This window comes from Eubalaena glacialis, chromosome 11, assembly GCF_028564815.1.
Source record: "Eubalaena glacialis isolate mEubGla1 chromosome 11, mEubGla1.1.hap2.+ XY, whole genome shotgun sequence".
Taxonomy (NCBI): domain Eukaryota; kingdom Metazoa; phylum Chordata; class Mammalia; order Artiodactyla; family Balaenidae; genus Eubalaena; species Eubalaena glacialis.
The window spans coordinates 37976344-37983629 of NC_083726.1; positions in this window are offsets into that span (position 1 = coordinate 37976344).

The window sequence follows — 7286 nt, forward strand, 5'->3', positions numbered from 1 at the left end:
ACTCTTTTTATCTCTTAGCATACTGTGCATAACCATGTCACAACAATTATCAACCTACAAATCAGATGCTACGTTTTTCATCTCCATATGACCTGCAAGCATCTAGCATATAGTAGATGTTTCATAATTACTATGTGAATGAACACAGGCAGGATAGCAGGTATGGAGGAAGTGTAGCTTTAAAATTCATTGCCAGGAATTTGATGGAGTATCCCACTTAAGCCTGGAGATGTATATTTCTTCTATTATTGAAGTCTCATTAGAGTTTTCCCCCACTAAATGGACTAAATTGACTTTCTTTGTTGTTAAAATAACTCTTGGTAGTAAGCTTGGTGTTACTCTATCCCCAAATGACTATTGTCCTAACCTTTTTTTGCACTAAAGCTTGACTTCATTTCTTTTTGACTGGTGGATTATGTTTTATTCCTGAACAATTTCAAAAGACTTAGACTACCCCAAATAAATCTATGTTTGTATGATGCCAAACGATTCATTTGGTAGTGACTAAATTACTTTGGCATCTTGAGCACAGAGCCAGTCTCAGCTTCTTCAATAATAATAATGATATTTTGTTAGTATAAGTGCCTCCAGGAAAAGAGAAATCCAGCATCGATTTGATAAGACTAATGTTTAAGTGGATCCTGCAGCATTTGCTTTTCAATAGAAAGAAAAATGATAGTTGTACAAAGCAGCTCGTGAATCCTGTGTGTGCCATTGGTGCATCAGTTAAAGTTGCCCCAGGCCACTTTTTACTTACTCTTCCTTGATTTACTGTCTTTCTTAAAGTGGAATACACATGCATTCTAAACAATTTTAGGTCACCTAGGGCTTTTCCATTTTTCCCAGCTATAGGCCAAATTTCTAAATTCTTAACTATTTAGAGGAAGAATAACAAAAAAGCACATAATTTAGTAAAGAAAAATACAGCAGAACATCAAAAATAATCCACAATATGTGAGTAAGCACATTTCCCCATTTCTTAAGATTAAACTAGAGCTAATCCTTTCATAAATACACTTGATAATTTCAAAAGACGAGTGAACTTCTTCTGGGAAAATTTTTATCTTTTATTTTTCTTTGTAATGTTACCTAAGATTGAGCATGTGCTTTCATCGTGTATTAATTCCTCTCCTTACTGCACTAAATAATAACTGACATACTTAAAATGCAACTTAGGATGAGTAGAGGTTTTCTTGATGAAAACTCACATCCTCTTTATTCAGGTGAGAAAACAGAGGCCCAAGGAAAGCATGTGACTAGGACAAGGTCATACAACTGTGGACAAAGAATGTCACCTGTCATTTCAGTAAAAAAAGGATGTTGCAGCCATAAAGCCATCAGCCACTGCAGCTGCCCCTGACGATGTACCCTGAGGGAAATTCAGGATGGAGAAAAGCAGAATACTGGTCCTAGATAGTTAAGGTACATATCAAGGGAATAATTTCAATAAGCTTAGAATCTTGCATCTTCCCATATATAGAAAAGCACTAAAATCATTAATCTTAAATGTCTGTTTTTGTGATTAATAGTAATCTTTTGATGTTTGACTACTTTCTTTTTTTTCATCATAAACTCCTATGTATCCTGGTTTCTCTGTACCTCTTTGGAACAATCCCTCACAGCTATCTGAGAGGCAGTATCCTGGGCTTAAGTCCTCAGTAAGTTTGCAAAATAAAATATAATTCTCAACTTTTGGGTTGTACTTTTTTTTTTTCAGTCGACAAAGCTATCTAATTCAAGAACTAAACCAGGTACTAAGATTTCAGTCTCTTTCTATTTTTTCCACTACATCAATATATTTTTTATTCTACGTGCTCTTTTGGTGTTATCTTTCTGAATTCTTATGAATTAATTATTTTAAAGGTAGCTATACAGTTTAAAAGCAATGAGAAATTTAGCTTAATGAAATTAGTTTTAAGAAGGATTTGTTTATAATGCAAGACAATTATTATCCAGTCCTAATTTTAAAAAGCTCTCTTTTTGACAGTATTTTACATAAATAAAAAAGAAATTAATATTTAATTAATGTTGCTATGAAGATTGTAAGTTTTATTGAGAGGTTATTTTGGGATATACTCTATAGGCAAGACATATTTTGGAAGTAAAATGTATTGTCTATTTTTAATTTGTATTGAATTTTATTTTTACTTGATGCATTAGGAATCGCTTGGGAGTATTCTAAAGCATTGTTCTGGATCTGCTTACAACTTCTTATTACGTTGCACTCAGTATCTAAAACAAAATAAATCTATATACTGAAACCAGATATATTTATGATCAATCCAACTTTGCAATTCTGGCTAGATCAATATTCATGCAGTCAAGATACAAATATGTCTGTATAGTATTAAATAATGGCGGAGTTCCTTTCCTTTTAAATTAAATCATTTGTACACATGTTGAAGTGCTATAATGTATATGAATTCCATACAGTTTGCAGTTTGCTATATTTGTAAATACATGAAAAGAACTTGCAAAGTTTTATTTACAAAATTATGGTCTAGATGAACAAGAATGCAAATATTCTTGTATATTTCAAGATAAAAAGGGCATATAGGTAAGTATTTATATGTGTATTTATTTTAAGATCTTGTTCATTTAATATCACCTAATTTTACTTTTAAATGTGTATCTACATTTTTTAAGATGTCATTGTCAAAGAGCAATTTCTCATGGTTCAAAGCATTTCACAGCTTTTACTAATTAGAGTTTTGTAACAACACTATGAGGAGTAGGTATTATAATTTTTATTAGGGAAGAACTAAAAAGGCACAAATACTTTTAAAAACATGTATTTTCCCATCTAGTTTTATTGTCAAAATAAGTGGGATGAGTCTCAGGTTTCTTGAGTTTTTGTTTTACTACAGGTCATGCTAAAACCTTATCTCTTTCTCTAGTGAAAACAGAGAACTGTGTTTAGATTAACTTTGATAGCTACACATTCTCAAATGAACTGTTTATTAATTAAGAGCGAAATGATAACTAGCATTTTGAGTGTGTGTATGAATGTGTGTGCTGATTTGGGAAAGGAAGATCATGATAATAAGAAAGTGAGAATGTTTTTGGAAGAGCATTAAGAATGTTTTCTGTGATTGCTATTAGCCTGACCTTGGGAGAAAAAGAAAGAAATGACCAAGAAAGGATCTCTGGACAAATGGCAAGAGGAAGCACTGAGGAAGAAACCAGCTTAAAACAATATCGCTGAATCAGTCAAATAACTATTCGGTTGTAAGTAACAGAAACCCAGTTCAATCTGGCTTAAGCAAGAATAATTCTTATTACAAAACATCCTAGAGACAGCTCTAGTTTCAGGCCAGCTAAATCCAGGGTTTTGACCCTTCTGATGTCATCAAGATTTTGCTCTACAACCTCTCAGCTCTGTTCTTGGTGGTGTTTTACAGCCTGCCACTTAGGAGTGAGATCTGTAAAAGAGGTATAGATTTAGGCATCATCACTGGATTAGTGTTGATTGTATCCCTGAGAAAGGATGAAATCACCCAGGAGAGGGTCCCAGAGTGAGAAGAGAAGAGAACCTTGAAGAGAATCCTGGAAAATACTAGCATTTCAGGACGAGGCAAAAGAGCCCAATAAAAAGACTGAGAGAGAATCTCCTGAAAATAAATAATACTAGGAACACAGAGGCCATGGGAAAGGTTGAATGTGCCATAGATATACATTTTCTGGCTATTTGATTTACAACAATTTCTTTTATTTCCAGAAATAGTCTCTATACTCAGGTATGGCCACCAGGATTATATAACTTGACTTCCGGCCACAGCTGAATGCTTTAGTGGGTCCAATTGAGCCAAGCTGGCCCTGTCAGGTTCTTGTTTCTAATAAACTGAAATTTAGAACTGAGAGACACAGATACCACTTATGCCATGCTGAGTCAAAGCAAACAAGTAAAACAAATTAAGTAAAAATAAAGCCAGGGACAAGTCGGGAAGTAGAAGAGTTTAAAGAGTCTCAGCAGGGAAAGAAGCATCTGTTGGAGAAGGTTGAGGAAGGAAAAGCATAGGGACTGGGAAAGTTTTGGTTTTGTTTTGCTTTTAAGTTGTAAAAGACTTGAGTATGTTTTAATATATTTGCTTCCCCATTCTCATCAGATGAACTTGCTTCCTGAATCACAGAGAAAATAGAACTCAGTAGATAGAAAATTCCTCAATTCCTTGCCACCAATGCTGGCACTATCAGCATCTTCATTCATTCCTTTGTTCTTCTTTGCATCGTGTCACAAAGGAAAAATGTGTCTGTTGGGTAATTTACCCGACTTTAATATTATAAGCAGATCCCCAAATTAAATAACCTAATATGTGGGGGTCACTTTGTAGCAAGATTAATGAAATGAAGTCCCAGCCTGCACAGCAACCATCCTAAATTCCAGGGGTCTGTCTGCAAGGTCCAAATCCAATTTGTTCTGGCTATCGTTTGGTACCATCTTATAGCTGCTCTCTACTCTGGCTTAAATATGCATGAAGATGATTCTAGGACCTGAATCTGGCTGTGACTTCCAGGACAGCACTTGCAATTCCAATATTCCTAGTCATCTGGCCCTTGAGAGACCGGGACTGAAAAATAACTGAAAACATAAAAATCTGCAGTGCCTGCAGTTTACCTGCCTGACTCCAACCACCTTCCATATACTTCTCTTCCCCCCAGGAAACAAAAGCTTTGATCTGCTTCAGTTTGAGAAGGGCAGCTGGATGGAGGACAGGAGCCGACTGCCAGGTTCCACTGTATGGCAAGTTTCTCCTGTTTTCTCAAGCATATTCTCTAGGATTATTGTTTTCTCAATGCCAAGCACAGGGCTCAGTACATAGTAGGATCTCAATACAATTTTGCAGAATATGTGAAAGAATGGATAAATGAATGAACAGGTGGATAATTTATGCCAGTTTGGGAGAGGGCAGGATCCAGAGTACAAGAGGAAGGACACATTTTCAGGAAGAGGAACTTGTTTTTTCTGCTGAAACCTTTCTATTCTGCAGGGAAAGGAACAATATGGATTCTGCCTCACACACTACAGAGAATCAGATAATAGGTATTTGATGTTCTTTTAAATTCTAAGAATAGTGTTCTGTGTGAATAAAGAATTACAATAATAGGGAATATCTTTCAATGTTTACTTCTAATTTTCATTTCCAAGTGAATTAATTGAAATAGTCTGACACAATTTTCTTATTTTGGAACAACCAACATTATTAAAATAAGTTATGATTTTAACAGCTGCAAGTTTTAAACTAAGCATGACTATTAAAGCAATAATCTTGGGTTTGAAAACAAAGTGGCTTATTTACATTGCTACAATTAAAATGTGGCTCTGTTTGATCAACACCTTTGGGTTTGTTTTTTTTTTTTAGAAAAAATACATATACACATGCTTTTAAAATGCTAGTGTTCACTTTCTGCACCTTTCTTCTTTAAATCAGGCAGAGAACAATTCTTGTTCCCTAATTCTCTTGGAAAATTAATCTAAGCCAGGCAGAAGCAGCTATCTAGAATGGGCTTTATTTTATTGTATGTCTATTAGGTTACCCTGGTCCTGAATTTTTTCATAATGTCTGGTTTTATCTCCTGTTATTATTAAACCATCCTGCAGTACTGTATCTGTTTGATAGGCCCTTTCTGACAAATAAAAAAGCAAACTCCTTAAAGATTTCTTTTCAAATTGCAAAGTGTTGGAGATCCTTTAGAATATAAGGAAGTAGATAAAAAGAAGTGTAATTTTGTTACTGTAATTGCACTTGGCCTCCGCTTAGAGCAGAAACCAAAGTTATAGTGGGTAATACAGTTTCTTTGGGGCACCTGTCAGGGAGAGTTTACAGTGATGGTTGATTCTGTGCCAATTTGACCGAGCTAAGCTATGTCCACATAGCTGGTAAAACATTATTTCTAGTTATGTCTGTGAGGGTGTTTCCAGAACAGATTAGCAATCTATCCTGGAATAGATTAGCAAGAAGGTCCTCCTCACCCATATGGGAGAGAATCATCAATTCCTTGTGGGTCTAAAAAACAAAAGGGCAAGGTGGAAGAAAGGCAAATTCTCTTTCCTCTCTTCTTGAGCTCCCCTCAGACATCAGAGCTCCTTTTACTCAAGCTTATGGTCTCAGACTAAGAGTTACACTATTTGCTCTGCTGGTTCCTGGCCCTTTAGACTCAGACTGAATTACACCACCAGCTCTCCTTGTTCTCCAGCTTATAGACGGCAAGCTGTGGGACTTTTTGGCCTCCATAGCAGCCTAAGCCATCCTATAATAAATCTCCTATATATGTATAAGAGATGATTATAATTAATATAATAATAATTATATTATTATATATAATAATCTCATATGTATATACATATATATATATCCCATTGGTTCTGTTTCACCCTAATACATTTACATTTATCTTAGAGAAACAAGATTGAGATAAGAAAAGACATTTGTAATTTTAAAAATTAATAGCATTTAATATAATTTGAAGTGGGGCTTTTCTCTTGCCCTAAATTCAGCCTGTGTTGCTGTGATTATAATTGGTGCTGTCCACCAATGTTTCTGGCTCTCCTTCCAGACACAGGGTAGGCTTTTATGTCCTAGCCTTCTTGATGACAGGCATGGACATATGACTTCCTTTGGCAAATGAAGTGTGAGCAGATGTGACATGCGTCACCTGAGAGTAGAAGCCTTTGAGAACTGAGATATCGTTTGTTGTGTTCTTTTCTTCCTGTTGTGGCAAACTACAACATTTCAGGAGGTGGAATCTCCAGCAGCCTACAACCCTAAAAGAGGATGAAGTAGAGCAAAACCCCCCTGCTCACCCAAGACAGACAAGCAGCATGAGTGAAATAAACTTTTTTTTTACATCACTCTGATTTGGAGATTCATTTAAAAAAGAAGAAACTAGCTATTTTTACTAATATAGGAATTGATCATGAGTAGTAGGAGTCCTCCATAAAAACTAAAAAGTAATACATGTTGTTGGCTTAGCAGCTGGTGGTTAAGAAGGCGATCAATGTTATGTGGTGACAATTCATGTTATCCTGTGGGAAAATATTTGGTAAATCTGTCTCCTGAGGAAACTTGGGAGGCAAATCATGTACACAGAGAACTCTTAGCTTGAGGGGAAGAAGTCAGAAAACAGAATGCCAATGTATATATTGGTTGTTGTTGATTGCATTTGCCCAGGAATTGCAGAAAGACATGCGCTCAAAAAAGAATTTGTTGGCTCTGCAAGTAATAAATAACAGGACTAGATATCCCAGAAACTCAGAGCTTTAAAATATTGGCAGAGACAGGTATTTT